This window comes from Furipterus horrens, unplaced genomic scaffold (assembly GCF_987537825.1).
Source record: "Furipterus horrens unplaced genomic scaffold, mFurHor1.1.pri manual_scaffold_8, whole genome shotgun sequence".
Classification (NCBI taxonomy): Eukaryota; Metazoa; Chordata; class Mammalia; order Chiroptera; family Furipteridae; genus Furipterus; species Furipterus horrens.
Window position 1 is genome coordinate 93,176,047 of NW_028327178.1, and position 19,541 is coordinate 93,195,587.

A 19,541-nucleotide genomic window follows, 5' to 3' on the forward strand; every position below is an offset into this window, starting at 1 on the left:
TGCTGTGGCTCAGTGGATTGAGCGTCAGCCTGCGAACCAAGTGTGGCTGGTTTGATTCCCAATTAGGGCACATGACTAGGTTGCACGTCAGGTCCCCAGTTGGGGGTGCGAGTGAGAGGCAGCCACACAGTGATGTTTCTCTCTTTCCTTTCCCCTCTCTCTAAAAATAAAAATAAATAAACAAATAAATAATTTTTAAAAAATGTAAAATACCTCAATAATATTTTTATATCAATTTTATGTTGAAAGTTATATATTGGGTTAAATAAATATGCTATTAAAATTAACTTCACTCATTCCTTTGTATTTATTATTATTTATTTATTTAAAGACTTTACTTATATTTTTTTAGAGGGAAAGGGAAGGAGAATGGAGGGAAGGAAACATCAATGTGTGGTTGTGTCTCACATGCCCCCAACTGGGGACCTGGCCTGCAACCCAGGCATCTGCCCTGACTGGGAATTGAACCGGCGACCTTCTGGTTTGCAGGCAGGCACGTGATCCACTGAGCCACCAGCCAGGGCCTACTTTGTATTTTTTAAAATATGGCTACTGTGCTCTGATCTGTGTGGCTCAGTTGGTTGGATGTCATCCTGTAAAGGGAAAGGTTGCTGTTTCAATTCCCAGTCATAGCACAAGCCTGGGTTGCAGGTTTGTACCTGGTTGGGGTGTGTACAAGAGGCAACCAATCAATGTTTCTCTCTCACATTGATGTTTCTCTCCCACGTTGATGTTTCTCTCCCTCTCTCTCTTTCTCCCTTCCCCTCTTTCTCAAATAAACAAATAAATAAATTTATAAATAAATACATAAAATGTGGCTACTGGAAAATTTTAAATTACATATATGGTTTGCACAATATTTCTATGGGACAATGCTATTCTAGTTAGAGAGTTGAGTTGGACACATTTGAATCATAATACAAGTTTACAATGACTTATTTGGGGAGGCTTGAGGGGGCTAAAGATCAAATATTCCCCATTCCCTGCCCTCCTAGATCTGGGCCATGCCTCATGGTGGAATGTTACCCTGGAAATCCCATATATAGCCTCAAGGATAAGATGAAGACTTCTTTTAAGAAATTATTTATTTATTTATATTTTAGAGAAAGGGGAAGGTAGGAACACACATTGATGTGAGAGAGAAACATTAATCGGTTGCCTCTCACACACCCCCACCCAGGGTCCCCGCCTGCAACCCAGGCATGTGCCCTGACTGGGAATCGAACCTGCAACCTTCTGGTTAGCAGGATGATGCCCAACCGACTGAGCTACACCAGTCAGGGCAAGACGAAGACTTCTGAGGTCAAAAGAAGAGCCTACGCCTGGGTAGCCATGCTACTCATTTGCTGTATATGTGACCTTGGGCAAGTCATTTCATTTTGCTGTCATCTGTAAATCTAGACTAATTGTGGGATTTACCTTGTTGATGGAGGGGATTACCTGAAACTTAGTCCAATTGTAGCACTTAGTCCAGTGCCTGGCCCGCCCTTGTGAGTAGTCAGGTATTAACTGTGGTGGCAGTTGCCATTACTGTTAGTTGTAAGACGTTTTGCTACTCTTGTTGCAATCATTGGCTTGGATTCTTGTTCCATTTGTCCAAAGGAGATGTGGATCAGAGGGAAAGGAGAAGTTAAAAGAGCTTGAGGGGTATATTTGGGATGGGGACCTGCGGGATGCTTTGTTCATTACCTCAGGGGATTTATTGCCTTTGAGGTAGCTCCTCAGAACTTCTTGTTCTGTAGATGATCAGGCAAAGATATGTACCCATTTTACAGGTGAGGAAGCTGAGGCCTGTTGAGGGGTAGTGACCTGGCTATACAGCCAGAACCTGCATACAGGGCTTCCTAACCCTGTTGTAATATTGGAGCCAGTGTTAAGAGGCCACCTTTTGGAGTTGTAGAACCAGGGCCTGACCAGGAGTCAGGAGCTTCTGAGGAATGGTCATTATTAGTCTCATAACTGGAACACCCTTCAGTACAACCATCTCATTCTTGAGTTGAAGAAACAGAACTGTGTGTGTGTGTGTGTGTGTGTGTGTGTGTCTGTGTCCGTGTATGATCTGCCTTGGATCACACAACAAGTTGATAGCCAAGCTGGAACTGTTTCTGTTTGTTTAGATTCAGTCCTCAGCTCAGCCCTGGCAGGACGGATGGCCCTGCTTGTCAGCCCCCTCCTCTCCTGCCCAGTCCCCAGGGAGGACTTCTGAGAAAGAGGCTTTTGTTTCACCAGCTCCTTCTGATTTCCTCTCAAGGTAGCTTCCCACCCCCACTTCTCCCCCTTACAATCTGCCCAGATTTGCATTTGTCCCTGTTCCAGGTTTAAAGGGCCCTGAAATCTGAAATCTCCACACACATATACTTTCTGGATGCACATGGGGAAACCATGGGCTTTTTCATCAAGGAGGCGAGGGTGAATTCCTCTTGAACCATTAAGTCTCTCTGTGGCCTTGGTCAAGTCACTTGTAGTTTTTCTGTCTCAGCTTTCTCATCTGAAAAGCAGGAACCAGAGTGCTGTAGGTACAACCTCGTTGTTAAGAACCTGGGCTCTGGGTCTCACTCCTGTGCTGATTTGCTGCGCTGTCCTTCAGTGCGTCATTTCACCTTTCTGGATCTCAGTTTCCACCCATGTATTGGACACTGCTACCTCCTGGGTCGTTGAGATAAGACACCATGCTGAGCTCTTCACATGCATCATCTCACTGAGTCCTCTTGTTGGCCCTGGAAGCAGACACTATTACTCCTCTTTTCCGAATGAGAAAGCCAACACTTAAGGAAGGGAAGTCACTTGTTCCAGGCCACATAACTAGAGAATGGTGCGGCCAGAATTCAAACCTGGTCTGTGACTGCAGAGCCCAAGCGCACAACCTCGGCACTGCACTGCCTCCCAGGATTCGCCTGGGTGCTAGGGAACAGTGGGTGGGAAGCAGGTTGCCAGGTGCCTGAGGCTACAACTGGAGTAGCAGTGTCTGGAGGCCCACAGAAGCTGGGGCAGGAAGAAGGAGCTCCGGCACACAACTTCTGTTCCTGCTGTTCCAACCTCAGCCCAAGTGACCTTTCTATTTGCCTGATTCTTATGTAATTCTCAGGGATGTGAAGTGGAAATGCCTCAGCCCACCCAGAGATTTACTGTTCCAAGTGTGTGAGTCTAGGGGACCTGAGGCTTCTCCCTCCAGCAATCCTGCCCCATGGTTGGTGTAACAGGCCTGGCCTGCGGTTGGGGCTTAAAGGTGATCGAAAAGGGGCCTAAATACTATGTGAGCAAATTCTACCAGAACTGAATGTTAATGTTAAAAAGACCTCAGGGACCACTGAGTCCAACCATATTTATTTTTACAGACGAGGAGACTGAGGCAAGGATAGGCCAGGCTGAGAGCGCAGTGGGTATGTTTTTTCCTGGGTGCTGGAGACTATGGGGCTGACATGGAAGGAGATGCCCCAGGGGTAGGTAGGCCTCTGCCCTCCCTCATCCCCCAGATCCGGCCCATCGCCACTTTCTCTAGCTCTACCAGGGCCAGCCAGTCTGGGTCCTTGTCACATGCTCCCTGCACAGCTGCGACAACCTCCTGACTCACACCCCTAAAACCGCTTCTGCCCGTCTCCAGTCCATTCTCCACATTACAAGCCATTCCCCATTGCTCTTGGAATCAACACCGAACTCGCTACCTTGGCCTCCAAAGCCCTCCATGGCCTGGCCCCTGCTGGCCGCTCCAACATTGTATTTGTTACTTTCCCTTTTGCTCTCTGCATAGTCACACGGGCCTTTCTGTTTAACAGGTTCAGCAACTTCCCCAAGGTTCCTCAGAGAGTCAAATGCCAGCCTCTCAATTTCCAGCACCATGCTGGGTCCATGATCTCAGTTCAGAGGAGCTAACACCGTTTCCTCCTTCTAGGTGCCTGACTGACGTCGTGCCCCACCGCAGGGAGCTGGTGTGAACCAGGACCGGTGAGTGTTCCACTGGCACAGCCCGTCCTTTCTTCTTCTGCTCAGGTTGGACAGATTGGTCTTCTGGGTCCTCAGGCTCTCTGTTTTGACGTATTTTACTGCTTGGAGGCATGAGGATTTGTCTGGGTCACAGATTTCTGGTGGGTTTGAAAAAGGGCGGCAGTGCTATGGGTTCTCTCTGGTTTTGGTTTATTTTGAGGCAGGGGCTGAAATGCATATTTATTAAGCAAATCTGTGTTAGCATGCTTCTCCTGTTGTGCTTTTTCCGTACCATCATGGCTGGTGACGGGTGGCCTTGGATCTGGAAGCTGTATTAGCAGAACAGAGCCCTTGTTTTCTTTTGCTTCAGGAGAGGGTGTTTTCATTCTGGTTTTGCCACTGATGACTAAGCGACCTTAGGCAGCCACCTTTCCTTCTATTGGCCTCAGGGATATATAGATAATGTCAAGACAGGGGGTTAGGGAAGGTGGGGTCAGAGTGAATGAGTTGTTTTCCACCTTTCCAGCAGGGAAGTTCCCTTTTCAAATGAACTTGAAAGGATCTCAATGTACAAATCAGCTAAAGGGGATGCAGCAGTGGTTGAAGTCGGGGTAGGGCCAGGGGACTCCAATTGGCTAATTCCTTTGCAAACACTGGCTCTGGGCACGTCAAAGGCCCCTGCTAACTCTGAGGTTCTGTGATTCTGGCAGGGTGAGGGCGTGGAGAGAGAACTGAGCCAATGAAGTTACGCTGATGGGGAAATTGTGAAGTAATAGGCAAGTGTCATTGTGGGGTTATTAGTGAGGTTGTCATGCTGGAATCCTCTGGTTTTTGTTTTTGCCAGATGTGAGGCACCTCTGTACCCCAAGGGGAAGTCTTCGGGTATGCGTGTCTCTCTAAGGAACAGGGGCTGTAGGGGATGGGTGGGGCTGAGCCAGGCTGAGGCAGGTAGAATAAATGCCAAACATAGCTGGGAGCATGTTGCTCCCGGGGGTGGTGGGAGTAGGGGGTGGCGTCAGCTCCAGTTAAAAGGAGGGATTTGGCTCCTTCCTGCCAGTGCATGGGCCCCACAGAGATCTCTGGGCAGGAAGCGCTGGGAACAAGGAATCCTCTGTCCGCAGCCACAGCACAGCCAGGACAGAGGAGGTGGATTAGGAGTTCCCAAGAGGGGGCCTGCTGGTCTTTCCCTGACATTTGGACAAATGGGTAGGGAGATGGGGAACTAAGAGTATGTGTGCTTGGAGTGGGGGAGGGGGGCATGGTAAAGAGAGGTAGAGGTCCGTTCATACATTTTTTTCCCCACAAGTTCCGTGAGCTTCTAGAAGCCCTCCAAGAAGCCAGGCAACTGTATGGGTCAGAGCCGAGAAAGAAGAGACTCTAGGTATTAATCCCCATCAGTTTACTGGAAGAGACAAGGACCTGTGAGAGGCTATGGATTTTTCCCAGGCAGCGTGGTACAGTGGAAGCCATTTGGCCTGCAAGTCCAGAGCCCTACATTGAAGTCCTTGCTCTGACACTGACTTGCTCTGTGGCCTTGGCCCTTTCTGGGCCTCAGTTTCCTCTTCTGTAAAATGGGGATGGACACATCAGCCTTGGCTACTTCTTAATGCTCTTCTGAGTATCTGTTAGAATAGGTATTTCAAATCTTTTGGGGCCACAGAATCCCTATAGGAAGCATTTGTAACAGAACTGCTGTGGTTGAATTGGCAACAGTTTACTCAGAATCTTGTTGCCCTCCTTACTAGACCAAAGATAATCCCAGAAGGTGTCCCAATACCCATCAGCACTGGCCAATGGCAAGAAAGCCTGGACACTGGCTTCTGGCTTCTAACTCTGCTCTGCCACTCATTAACTGTGTGACCTTGGAAAAGTCACTTACCTTCTTGGAGCCTTATTTAACCCACCTGCAAAATGGGGGTAATTATACCCTCCCTCCCTTCCCTGTCAGGATTATGGGTAAAATCTAATGAGATGAAGAATAGAAAGGCCCTTTGTAGGAAACAGGTAAGGGATTTAGATTCTGGACCAGGTGTGAGCCAGGTGAGAAGGGCCATGGGGATGAAGAACCTCCCAATGAAAGAATTCCCCTACCCTTCTCCACCTCTTTACTCCCTACGGAAGTGCTGGAATCTCTCCAGTCCAGCCCCAACCTACTCCGCTTGCCAATCTTGGCTGACTAACAGGCTGGCCTTTTTCTTCTGACAAGGTGGATGTGATTAGCCATTTGTTGGGGAGGATCCCTTTGTGGGATGTTGGAGGCATTTGTTTCAGCCTGCTTCCCAGGGAGCAGATGGGGAAACTGAGGCCAAGGTCAATACAATCGTTGCATTCAGGGCAGCTCGAGAGGCAAGGCTGGGCTGATATGGTGGGCCCCTTTCCCAGAAAATCCACAACTTTGTTTCACGGAGTGGAACACAATGTCCACTGAGTGTTTACATTTTGCTCAACTCCTGCCCCAGAGAATTTCTTCCTAGGGGCACCCTGGGCTTTCCCAGAAAAGTGGCATCTGGGCCAAACCAGGGAGGAGCCTTGGGTTCCTAAGGAGCAATGCGGACTGCAGCTCAGCGCTTTCTAATACCAACTGGAATTCTGAAATTAGATAGTGGTGATGGTTGCACAACCCTGTGACTATAGTGTGGGTGTGCTCTTTACCTCCAGAGGTCCCTGGAGTTGGGGACAACAGAGAGCAAAGGCGCCACGACTGGCCTCCTGGGCCTCATGTTGGCCTGGGGAAGCAGTGTTGGCTTCTAGAACTCGTTGCTGGACCGAGGCTAGTTTCCCCATATGGTACCTGGGGAAATGAAGCCTCAGACTGGGAAAGTAATTGGCGTCAATCAGTTGCCAGCTGTGCCCACTGCTAGCAAAGCAGTGGAGTGGAGGCAGCATTATAAACCTAGAATAGCAAACACTACCTTCTTCCTATGTGAGCTCCTGAGAAGGTCTCAGGAAAGGTCTGAATGAATGACTGGGCAGGTTCCTTTCCCTCTCTGAGCTTCAATTTCCCCCTCTGGATCCACTCTCTGTAGTCCTTTGCATTGCCCTGGCTGGTTTAGCTCAGTGGATTGAGCGTCGGCCTGCGAGCTAAGTGTCGCTGGTTCGATCTTCCAGTCAGGGTACATCAGAGAAGGAAAACTCTGACTCCAAAAAACCTCCGCTGCCTTGCGGCATACCTCTTCAGGGGAAAAGCTAAGGGAGTAAACCCCGACAGAAAATCCGGAGCCGGAGTCCCTAAGGCGGTTTGACGTTGTAGTCAACACCGGCAACTCCTGCGGCGCACCTGAACCCAAGCTGTATCGACTCCGTCTTTCCCTTGGACCCTTCAGCTGCGAAGAGAGGGGGGGTCTGCTGCATGGGCAACAGCAGACCCTCCATATCACCCTGCCCAGGCTCTGTAGCTTCAGCGTCATCGCATGATGTCGATTTAACAAGGGAGGAGATAGATACCATGTCACTCCCGAGTCGGACTGCACAGCTATTCTCGGCGGTGCAGATAGACTCTTAAGAAGCTACACCATCGTCTCTCGAGACGGACGGCTGCCGACGAGTCCTTTGCATTCCTGGTGTTCTCTTATCAATGGGCTAAGACACATGGTTGCCAGCATTTCCAAGGGCTCGGTTGCCTCATGGGTCAAACAGCCAGTCCTACCTACCTTGAGGGTCCTTGAAGTGACCACATGCCTTCAGGTTCACGCCAGGCTTCAGCCAATGGGGAGTCACTTTAACAAGACTCACAGACAAGTGCTTAGTAACTGGTAGGTGTTACTATGTTGTTGATAACCATAGTGATGATGATAATGGACATTTAGAAATTGGGATTCTATGGGGGCTGGTGATAGCAATGTTATTGTTATTAATAACCTCATATCTGTCACCGTTTGTGACCTTCAGAGCACTTCTTAGTGGAGGCAGGAAGGCATCACCATCTCCATTTTGCAAATGTGGTTGTGAGTTTTAAGAGAGGAGAAGTGGCTTGTCCAAGATTTTGGCTCAGGTCTTTATGCGTTAGGACCTTAAGTCCTGGCCAAAGATGCTGCGTGGAGCAGCCTCTGGGTCAGGCAGCTCTGACAAGGACGTGGGATGATTGTGACTCACTCTGATTTTCACTCTGTAAGTTTTGGAGAGTTGAGTGAGCAAGTGACTGATTAAATGACAGAGTGTCTGGCTCAGTGGCCTTGCCGCATCACAGAAACACACAGGCCTGAAAGATCATACATTCAGTGTGATAGGGGGCAACCTGTCACGCGCTTTGGGGCCCTGGATTTCTGGAGCTCTGGGCCAACGGTGTCCCTGCTTGTTCAGTACAGCCTGGCTGAATCCTGAGCCCTGGGAAGCCAGATGGGTATTTCCTCTCTATCAGTTCCTGCTCCCCCCAACCCTTCCCCAGTGCTTGGTCCGAGAAATGGATTCTACCTCCAATGACTCCGCCACTGAGCCTTGGTTTAGCTGACTGAGTTTCCCTGAGTTCCTGTCGCACACCAGGCCCTGTCCCACGTGGTAGGATTCAGAGGTGAACACAGCAGCTAAACACATGATCGGGGTTGAGCAGCAGAAGTTTGTACTAGTTTCTGGCAATTCCCAAGGGGTGGCAAGGAAGGTGTCTCAGTTCTCTTGTGGAATGCATGATTTTTTAAAAAGTATATTTTATTGATTATACTGTTACATTTGTCCCAGTTTCTTTGACTGCGTGATTTTGAATTTGGAAAAATGTCTCTGCTGCGGGAGGGGGTGTGTGTGGGGAACCCTGGGCTGGGGTCAGGCCCGGGCAGTGTTTCCACCTCTGCCATGGCCTTACTGTGTGACCTTAGGCTGGTCTCTTCCTCTCTCTCAGTCTCCTCTTCCCCATCTACCAAAGGAGGAGATTGGTTGAGATATGAGCACAGTCCCTGATATTTGTGGGGTACTTGCCTGGTGCACGCGACCTGTGCTCACACGAGCCCAGGCTAATGCCAAGGTCCCTGCCTACCCTGGAAGTGGTTTCTGACCTGGGCTCTGGGCACCAGGATCATCAGTTCCCCCACAGTCCGGCCCGAGAAACCTCTTGCTGGCCAGCGGGCCCAGCTTCCTCAGCTGGCACCAGTGCTGATGGAACTGGTCCCGGCAAGGCGGCCCTGACGCCTGAGCCAGCCCTGTCCAGCAGGGACCCTGCACAGGGCGAGTGTACCCTCTTGGGCTTTCCTCTCCAGGAGGTGGTAAGAGACAGGGTGAGAGTAAAACATCAGGGCCTCTGAAACTGTGGCGTTGACCCAGCCCCTCCACAGGGAGGGTGGCGAAACCGAAGACTGGAAAAGTCAGGTTTTCCCACAGGGCTGTCACAGAGCTACCCGAGGACACAGATCTCCTGGCCCCTCCCCCTCCCCCTACAGTTGCGTCTGTGCTCAGTGATTTCCTGGGCTTTGTTCACTGAGGTAGGGGGTGCACCAGGGCTAGGGCACCTGTGTGCGGACAAGACAGAGGATATGCTACCACTTCTTCCCGGTTGCTGTTGTGGGAGGAGAGTTGTGTCTGTGTGTCATTTCTGTTGTATTTCCCTGCCTCTTGTCGTGCTTCCCAGATAAGGTCCTTGGTCTCTTGCCCTAGTGGCCCTGACAGCTGATACGTTGAGTGGCCAGAGGAGGGAAGGAAGCAGAGTGAGGGCCCTTGTGCCCGATGGGGACAAGAGACCTGGTTGTGCCCAATTCTGGGTGAAGGAGGGGTCAGCTGTGAGCACCCATCCTGGCCCTGGTACAGTGTCTGTGTGGCTGGCTGGCAGGCCAAAGAGGAACCTCTCTCTGTCCTCTCTGTCCTCCCTGTCCCCCAGCTGTTGACGTCTGCAGCCTACCCATGCCCCTGCAGCTCTAGGCTCTGCCACTTGGCCCTGGCACAGGGACTGGTTTGACAGGTTTTGCCACACACATGAGCAGCTAGGAGCTGGGGCAGGGCAAGCCTGAGGAGGCAGTGCTGCCCTGTCCTTGCCACCCCCTCCCCACCCCCCCGCCACCAGCCCAATCCCAACCTCTCCTCTGTCCCCTTCCTACCTGTCTCAAGGGAAGCTGCGGGCAGTAGAAGCAGGAGCCACTCAGACTCCTGTTCCTGGCTCTGCCAGTTGCTCAGCACGTGACCTTGGGCAAATCCCTTTCCCTTCTTGGACGTCAGTGTCTTCATCTGGGCTCAGGAATCCGCAGACCACCATGTACTGTGATTCTAGTTAGAGCTCTGCCGTTTCTCTCCATCCCTGGGCCAGTCATGGTGCACTGAGGGCCTCAGGTTCTGAGTGGGCCAGGGGCGAGCCACGACCTTTGCTTGATCCTTGGAGATGGTGAGAGGATCAGCTAACATCCTAGCGAGTATCCAGGCTCTGCTGGAAATATTTTCTTTCTGAAGGCTGACATACCCTCATCTGGCTGAAGCAGAGGAGAGTTTACCCGGAGGTGGAGCTTACGCCAGTTTCCCCTTCCCGCCATGCCCTGAGCCCATAATTGCCTGAGAACTAGGCTTTCTGAGCTTGTCCACAAAGCAGTTGGGGGAGAATGAGAACCCAGGGGGAAGGCCTCTGCACGTGCTGCCTCCTCTTCCTTTCACATCAATCCAGGGTCTAGCTCTGGGGAGAGAGGGCAGGCAGGAAAGCTCAACCACAGTTTTCTTCTCTGACAGTGAAGAGTATACAGATGATATATCCTCAGAAACTCTAAATTCTGACAATATGAAAATCAGAAGGAAGAGGTGTTAGATCAAGAGGACAACCCCAACCTGGTGTGGGGACAGAGAGAAGGAAAAGCGAATTAATACTTATTGAGCATCTCCTATGTGCCAGTGCTAGGCCAGTTACCTTGCATGCATTATATATATATATATTTTCTATATTCTTAAGTCTTCTTTCCAAGTGGCAATGCGAATGATCTTTGTAGAACAGCAGTCAGACCATGTCACTCAGTGCCTTTCCTCTGCCCTTAGAATAAACTCCTGACTGTGGCCTACAGGGCCCTGAATAAGTTGGTCCCTGCCTCCCCTCTCCAGTTGCGTATCTCCCCATTGGTCACTTACTTCAGCTACAGGAGTGTTCTGTTTACTTAACAAATTCTTCCCCACCTCAAGACCTTGACATATGCTGTTTCCTCTGCCTAGAATTCTCTTTTCCTGGCTCTTTGCAGCCTTGGGTCCTTATTATCCTTTACCACTCAGCTTAATTAGGCACCTCCATCCCCTGCCCGCTGTGCTGCTCTCTGCCTCTCCCTCTGATTCCTCATAATGCTGATCTCCACTTGTAGTCATTCGTCTTTCATTTTTAGTGTTGCATTCACTCGACTTCACATTGCACGGCACAGAGTCGGTATCAATAAGCATTTGTTGGCTGAATGAATGACTGAGTTGTAGTGAAACAAGCGTGTTAGTTGAGTGCCTGGCATAGGGCATGGCTCTCAGTAGGTGCTCAGTAAATGGCAGCTTTTAGTGAGAACCAACATGGTTGGTAAATACCCACCAATTTATTGTGGCTAGAGCATGTATTGGGGTGGAGGACGCAGAGGGCAGTTAAGGTTGAAAAGATGAACAGGTACCAAATGCTGGTGGTCCCTGATGGGCGGACAAAGAATTTACGCTTTACAAAGGCCTTGCCGGGAGTCCTGGGTGGGCCATTAGCTTGAACTATAGAGCTTTACTTCTGAGGTGTGGGTCCAGACACTTTGTCTACTTGGCGAGGCCATACTGTGCATTTGAGGGGCGTGCAGGGTGGGGAGCAAACTCAAAGAGGAGCAGGCTGGACCCTCCCAGAGGCAAACTCTGAGGCCAGCTATTTCCAAAGGTCCAGAAGGAAGGAGTGTTTTCTTTTTTCTTTTTAAAAGATTTTCTTTGTGTATTTTTAGAGATAGGGGAAAGGAGAGAGAGAGGGAGAGAAATAGCGATGTATGGTGGTTGTCTCTCTCATGCCCTCAACTGGGGACCTGGCCCGCAACCCAGGCATGTGCCCTGACTGGGAATCCAACTGGCGACCTTTTGGTCTACAGGCCGGTGTTCCATCCACTGAGCCACACCAGCCAGGGCAGGTGTTTTCCGATTCACATCGTCACCGCACTGTTCCTGGGGGACAGGGGATTGTGGCCACCTAAGAGTCAGATGCTTGGATTTCTATTTTGGTTCCTTCTCTTATCAACCATGTGACTTCTGCCAGGTTCATTCACATCTGATTCCTTTCTTCCTCTGTACACAGGCAGCATTTAGTACCTGCCTCCTAGGGTCTTGGTGAAGGTGAATGAAATACTGTAGTGCATGCAAAGGGCCTAGCAGAGCACTTGGCACATACTGAGCACTCAGCCAAGGTGAGCCATTATCTTCATTCAACAGTGGGGCGTTTAGAAAGGGAATTCCAGGTGGAGGGAACCATAAGTACAAAGAAAAATGTGCAGAGGCATAACACAGGAGGATGCTTTGGAGAGGTGGGAGTTGGCCGTGTGAGCAAAAGGAGGAGCTGCAGGCGGGCCCAGATCCTGCAGCTCACACACATCAGGCCAGGAGCTGGAACTTGGTCCCTGGGGCAATGAGGGACCCTGCAGGGTGTTAGGTTGGAGCAATGTGATCTGATTTCTGGCAGTAGGAGGATGGGTTGGAGGGGCATGGCTGGAGGCCTGCAGGCCAGTGCACAGGCTGTTGATGTGGGCCCCATGAGGAGTTGATGGTCCTGAACTCAGGACTCTCTCTTCTCCACATGGAAGTGGAGAAGAGAGGACAGATCAGAGAGTGGGTGAAGAGGGAGAGTGGGTGGAGTGTGGGGCCTGAAGGGGAAGGGAGAGGAGAGAGAGAAGCCGCATCCTGGTGGGCGTGGGGTTTCCATATAGGGTGGCTGAGCTCTACAGAGCTGAAAGCATGATGAGGGCATGTTCACTGGCCTTAGAGGGGAAGGAAGGGAGAGAAACATCTGCTGCCGCCTCTCATTATGCTCCCTGACCGGGGGCGACCCGCCAACCCAGGTATGTGCTGTGACTGGGAGCGGAACCTGCGACCTTTCAGTCTACAGGACGACACTCCAACCGAGTCACACCGGCCAGAGTGCATGTGGGTTCTGATGTCAATAATTTGACTTTTCTGAGAACTGAGAAGCTTCCTGAGAAACCTCTCTTTTTGTTTTGGCTCCCTGTGTGGGAAATCTTTCTAAAATCTCCGAGCAATGACTTTTCCCCTGGTGACGAGACACTGGGCACACCTCTTCCCTGCCGGGCTAGGGACTGGGCCAGGAGACGGTGGCTTGGCCTGCAAGTGGCCAACGCTGGGAATTATATTTGGAAGCTTTCAAAGTCTGTTTTCTTGTGATTTTTCTCCTCCTTCTCCTTAAAGTGGGTACGAGGAGGTGATGCCTATTAGTAGAATGTGTTGTATATCCCGGGGTTGGGATCAGGGCTAGGCAGCCTCTCAAAAGTGGTATGAGGTAAGCTCCTGCTTGTCCTCTCTGCCCAGTTTTCTTTTGAAAGTGTGGACCAGGAGCTGTTTTAACAGAGAACCCTAGATCTTCGATTGTATACTTCATAGATGATGAAAATGAGGCCCCAACAGAAAGTGGATGCGACTTGCTCAGGTCCAATTTCGAATTAATGTCAGAGCTGGGTGGGGCCCAGCGCCTCCCTTCCAGCTCCAGGCTCTGCTGTGCCTCTGCAGCTGATGCTGAGTCTTAGAGGAGTGTGGGGGTGGTGGGCTGATGGACATGCACACAGGCTCCTGTCCCAGCTCCGAGTCACACACCTGGTGACAGCACACCCCCTCAGACTGGGCAGGACTCAGCGATGGTCCTAAGGCCCGACTCAGAAGCCCATCCATACCCCTTCTCCCGATTGTGACTGGAGGAGGGGGGCTAAAACCAGAAGGACTGGATTGGTTCCCTCCTGATGAGAAGAGGAGAGGAGCCCATCTGGATGGGGTGGGATACAGTTCGCATCTCTACTCCAGCTGATTGCTGTGCTGAGGAGAGGCCTTTGTCTGCGTTGCCAGGGGAACCAAAGTTTCTACCTCCTTCCAGGGCTGTGATTGGCTCCTGGTGGAGCTCAAGCTTTAGTGAATGGAAGGGCCTCCTTCCTGCCTACATCCTCCACAGATTGAGAGACTAGAGAGATGCCAGGGTGCCCGTGTAGGTTTTTGTGCTCTGCCCCCTCAGCTCTAGAGGTGATGGGTCTCCTTGTTATTCGCTCATTCATTTATCCCAGGCAGCATCTGCTCCAGGCCCTTTATCCTCCTAGGTCCCGGAAAGCTAACCTAAGAGTCTGAGGACCTGCATTTGAATCCTGGCACAGCCACAGACCCACTCTTGGCCTTGGATAGGTCCCTTCCCCTGCTCAGGCCTCAGTTTCCCTACCTGTAGAAACAAAGGCATTGGGCTAAACTCTCTGGTCCTAGTGGCTCTGACTTCCCTGACTGCACAGCCCACACCCTCTCCTTTTCGACCTCCCATACTCCCATTTGGCCTCTCACCTGGGCTCTGCCTATGTTCTCTCTTATAAGAGCTCCTGTGAGATACAGGAGAATAAGGAGTTGCAACCAGCTCTTCCTATTTTTTTTCCTTAGAAGCCCCAAACCCTACAGCGTGTCTCATCTCAGCCCTTTCACCTGGACCCAGGCTCAGGGCAATAAGCTGAGGACTGTGAACAATGTCTGCCCCATCTCTTCTTGGGGTGGGGCTGGGTAGCCTGCAGACCTGAGTTTGCTGGGCTGGGCAGGGAAGTTGGGAGAGCCCTGGGGCTCAGCAGCCCTGGGTTCTGGGCCTGACTCAGTGACATGCTGGCTAGGTGACCTTGGAAGTGCTGCTGAGCTTCAGTTTCCACATCTATGACCCAGGAATTCAAATGTCACTTCATGGGATTGTTGCAAAGGTGGAATGAGATGATATGCCTGCCATACAGGAGGCACCACATCCCCTTCCCCAGTCTCACCCCTGAAAAAGGCCAGATTGAGAAGGGTTTGAGGTGGCAGGGCCTGTGGTGCCATGTGGCAGGGTGGATGCTGCTCATTCCTGGCGCTGCCAAAGGCAGGAAGAGAAAAATGTTGTCTTGGGTGGGTAATGTCTGAGTGGGGGAGGTGTGTATCAGAGTTAATGTTTGAATAACACTTTTAAGATCCTCTAGGGAGCTCAAATGAAGAGTTTTCAGATGAGCTGAAAAAGCAGCAAAGTAATGAGGCTGAGCTCACTGGCAGGAAGGGGGTGGCCTAATTGGTACAGACCTCGCCTTGGCCCGGCCACAGCTCCTTGCCACAGGCTGGCCGGGAAAACAGCCCTACATGTGGGCTATGAATTGAAGTAATGGATGCGAGCGTTCTTAGAGTGCGGGTGGAGAGGGGGCCATCTGGCAGTGACTCAGCTGTGCATCTTGTTGACTCACTAGATTGAAGGTCAGAGGTGGCTTCTTAGGCCATTGGCCTTCAGAGCCTGGTTTAGCTTTTAGCTCTGTGACTCAGCCTCCCTCCGTCTCTGGGCTGTAGAAGCAGCAGCCCAGACGTGGCCACTGCCTGCTATGGGTGTGGTGGGAGTCAGGGATGGGACAGTGAAGTTGGATGTGAACTGTTGGGGGACCCTCCCTGCTGTGCTCAGGTTTGTCTGGGGCCTGTGATGAGGAGGTAGGAAGTGGGGGTTCTCAGGGGAAGAAAGCAGGCTGGTGATTGTGTGCAGGAGAGGGAATAAGTGTGAACAGAGGTGTGACTCTGGGTGTGCCCACATCAAGGAGGCACAGAATCTAAGGGACTTGTCTCAAAAGAGGCTGAGGAAGGACCCAAGAAGCGAGTAGTGTGTGCGTGCATGTGGGTCCCTGTGGAAGGATGGGTGGTAGAACTGGTGAGCGAGTATGGACCAGGAGAGCCTTGTCCTGCAGACACAAGAAAATCCTGACCAGGCCCTTCTAGGGGAGGCCGCCTATGTGTGGCTTAGGTTGGGACAAGAGTGGATGGCCATGGGGGCAATGTGTTATCACTTCTTCTGGGGGCCTGGTTTGCACTGGGAATGCTATTCCTGGGGACACTGGTCATGGTGGGGACACTCTGAGACTCCTCAGTGGGGAGCGTGTGGGTGTCTATTATTACAACCTTCTTGGCACTTGGGTTGCCTTTTGAATGCATTTGGGGACATAGGGCCAAGTGTCAGGTTACCAGCGCCTCTCAGGCACACTGACCCCGGGGACCCCACCTCTTTATTTTCCCTTGGTCTCCGAGACCCCAAGACACCATGCCCGTCTTCCCAGCTCTCCCACCACCTCTCCGGCCGGCTCTTGCTCTCTGTTCCCTCTTCTCCGCTTAACTGCTCACTGTGTGGGTTCCTCAGGGCTCCACTGCAGTTATGGTTCTTATTTGTGTGTGTGTGTGTGTTTTTAATAATACTGTGAATTTTTTAAATTATGAAAGTAATAACAGTACAGAGATTTTGGAAAACAGGAGGAGGAAAAATGTGACTCCTGAGAGGTGCTGGGGGTTGGCGTGCTTCCTTCCACCTCGGTTCCTTTGCTCCTTCCTCACGTGGCCATAGGCTCCCTAGCGCGCCTCCAGTGTTGCCCTGCATTTCCCACCTGACGGTGTACGTGACTCCACCTTCCGTGTCACTACAGAGGGTTCCATCAACCCCATGATCCTTTCGCTCCTTTTCTTGTTGGTGGACATTTGGGTTGTTCCCGGTTTTTGCTGTTAGGAATAACACTGCAATGAACATTGCATGAAGTGCCTTTTCTCTATTTCACATGATGTCACTTCGGGTGGGGTTCCAGGGGGGTACTTCTGGGCCAAAGGCTATGGATGCCTTTCAGGCTCTTGGTCCATCTTGCCAGATTGCTGTGCCACTTTAAGGCCCAAGCATCCAGGGTGAAGGGGCAGGAGCCGTTTCTGATTCCTCTCAGGGCTAGGGACCCTGTTCCTTGGGTGCAGGCACTTCTAGAGACCACCCTGTCTCCAGCCCCTCACTCACTCGGAGGTGGGTGACAGGGAGGCTGTGAGGTCAGGCTGCCTAAGTTCAAACGAGGAGTCCCTCTCCACCCTCCTGAGTCCATTTCCTTGGCTGTGAGATGAACATGATGAGAGTGACTGTGCCCCAGGGTCGTCGTGGGACGTTATCATCCATGCAAAGCGTGCAAGTGTGCAGCCTGGCACCTGTTAGATGCTGAGCCGTGAGGATAGCCTGGGGCCCAGAGAGAGGAAGCCAGCTAGTGACGTGGGTCGAGCTGAGGCCAGAACCCAGACATCCTGCCTTCTGGGCAGTCTCTTTCCCTGATGCCAGCCTCCCACTGGGGATGCATCATTATGGGGGTTGGTGTTCCTGAGCTGGAGAATGTGGTGGAGGAACTGAAGTAGAGCTGTAAGGTGAGGCTTCTCTCTTTCCTTCCGCAACCATCCCCTTTTGTTCTGGGGATACTGTTTCTTCCAAAGGTATCTCTCTGGGTTAGAGTTTGGGCCCCCAGGGCAGGCCTATTCCTAGAGGTGCATTCAGGGTACGTTCTGGCCCTTGGGAGAGAGTCATTGAGGGCTTCAGTCCTGGAGGGAAAGTGGGCTGACTCCAAGGATCCCTCCCTACGTGACTATATTAGTCACCTATTGCTGTCTATTGCTGTTGTAGCGAATTACCACACACTTGGTGGCTTAAAACAACCCAAATTTATTACTTTATAGTTCTGAAGGTCAGACGTCTGAAAGTGGGGTTTATGGGGCTGAAATCAAGGTGTTGACAGGACTGTGTTCCTTCTGGAGGCTCCAAGGCAGCATATGTACCTTGCCCTTTCCAGCTTCTAGAGGCTGCCCACAGTCCTTGGCTTGTGGCCCCCTTCCAGCACGTCGTCACTCCAACCTCTGCTTCCATCGTCACACCTCCTTCTCTGACGCTCCGCCCCCTGCCTCACTCTTCCGCTTATAAGGACCCTGTGACTGGTTGCATTAGACCCACTAGATAGTCCAGGATAATTTCCCCACCTCAAAATTCTTAATCACATGTGCCAAGTCTCTTCTGCCATGAGAGGTGACATGTTCACATATTCTAGGGATTGGGACATGGACATTGCGGGGGGCGCCATTATTCCACCCACCACGGTGGCCAATACCAGGGGTCTATATGGAGTGGCAGATCCCCAGGTAGTGCTGGAATTGTACCACCAAACTCTGTGATGGAGAAAGGGCCAGGGAACCCAGGTCTAATGTGCTGTGGCTGGGTAGGTGCATGAGTCTGTCACCAGGATGAGGGGCCCCAAGGGAGGCCTTTTACCACCCTGTGACAGTGTGACAGAGGTGTTCCATGAGGCAAAGCATCAGAGAATGTAGCTCCTGCCCTGGCCCTCAGGGTTAGGACTACTGGTGAGGCACTGCCACGGGAAGGCAGCAGCCCCGCCCGTCACTGCCATCACTGCCGCATGTATGTGTGTTTGTGTGTGTGTCCACTCATCTGCGTCTCTGCAGCAGTCCTCTTGGGAGGGGTCAGGGAACAGCTCTTTAAAAGGCCTTTTCTGTTCTTGTTCTAAGCAAAATAATTACACAAGTGACTAATTTTATCCTTAATCCCAAAATTACTTTATTATGGAGCTGGTGAGAGAGCCTCGAGCTGTGCCTCTGGCGCCACTTTGGCTGCTGGCCCAGCTGGCCTGCTCTTCCTGTGTGGAGCCCACCTTGCTTCCGGCCTTCACCTGCCAGGATGGCCAGGCTACTCCAGTGCCATCCTGGCTGAGACCAGCGATGCTTGGTGTTGGGGTCTGAAAGATCATTCTCCCTTCCCCCAAATTTATGCACAGACATAGCTGCCTGGAGAGTGAGGGCTTGTACTTAATGCGACTCAGTAAGAGTCAAGAGATCTGGGTTCCAATTCAACTCTCTCATTAACTTACTCCTGGAGCAAGTCATTTCTGTCTGGGCCTCAATGCTGTTGTCTGTAAAATGGGACCCTTGCCAGCTTCAACACTTCATGATCCCATGACAGGAAGTGAGAGAGCTAAAAACTTTGAGACTGAGGTAACTGCTGCTTCTTTTTTGTAATCCTCACCCAAGGATATGTTTATTGATTTTAGAGAAAGAGGAAGGGGGAATGGAGGGAGAGAGAGAGAGAGAGAGAAACATTGACGTGAGAGAGAAACATCAATTGGCTGACTCCCATACACACCCCAACCAGGGATCGAACACACAACCTAGGTATGTGCCCTGACTGGGAATCGAACCTGCAGCCTTTTGGTGTACAGGATGATGCTCCAAGCAACAGAGCTACCTGGCCAGGGCAAGACTGAGGTAACTTCTTGCTACCTTCTGGCAACTCTAATCAAAGCATTAAAGGTAACAGTATTAACAGTAGACATCCATAGCAAGGATTTTACCAGATCCTTTATATTTTTCTCATCCTGTACTCATGATTCTATGAGGCAGGCTGTGCAGAAGAGGAAACAGCAGTGATTGGTAAAGTGACCTGCCCATCAGGAAGTGGTGGCAGTAGGTCTACGACCTATCCCCTTAGCTGCTGCCCAAAGTTCTTGCCTTTCCCGATTAGGCTTGCAAAGGAGACTAACCCTCTGGAAATTTGAATATGCAAACTTAAACTTTATACAACAACAAATAGGGATGACAAAATAAATTGGAAACTTAAGTAGACTAGGGAGTGCTGTGGCCCAGGGTTGAATTCTAGCTTTGTCACTGACTCGGTGTGACCTTAAGCAGGTCCCCAC

The 19,541-nt window shown here is 51.2% G+C and overlaps 1 protein-coding gene across 7 annotated transcripts in view; it reads left to right on the forward strand.

Annotated features, from left to right (window-relative positions):
• The first annotated feature begins 3,783 nt into the window (after positions 1-3,783).
• EPB41L1 (erythrocyte membrane protein band 4.1 like 1) overlaps positions 3,784-19,541 on the forward strand; it is a 99,656-nt gene continuing 83,898 nt past the window's right edge. For 2 of the 7 annotated variants that reach the window (XM_090286341.1, XM_090286343.1), the window contains exon 1: positions 3,784-3,942. The gene's annotated coding sequence lies outside the window, so the exon portion shown is untranslated. The remainder of the gene's footprint in view (positions 3,943-19,541) is intronic. The other 5 variants (XM_090286344.1, XM_090286345.1, XM_090286346.1 and 2 more) reach the window with 3 other exon arrangements.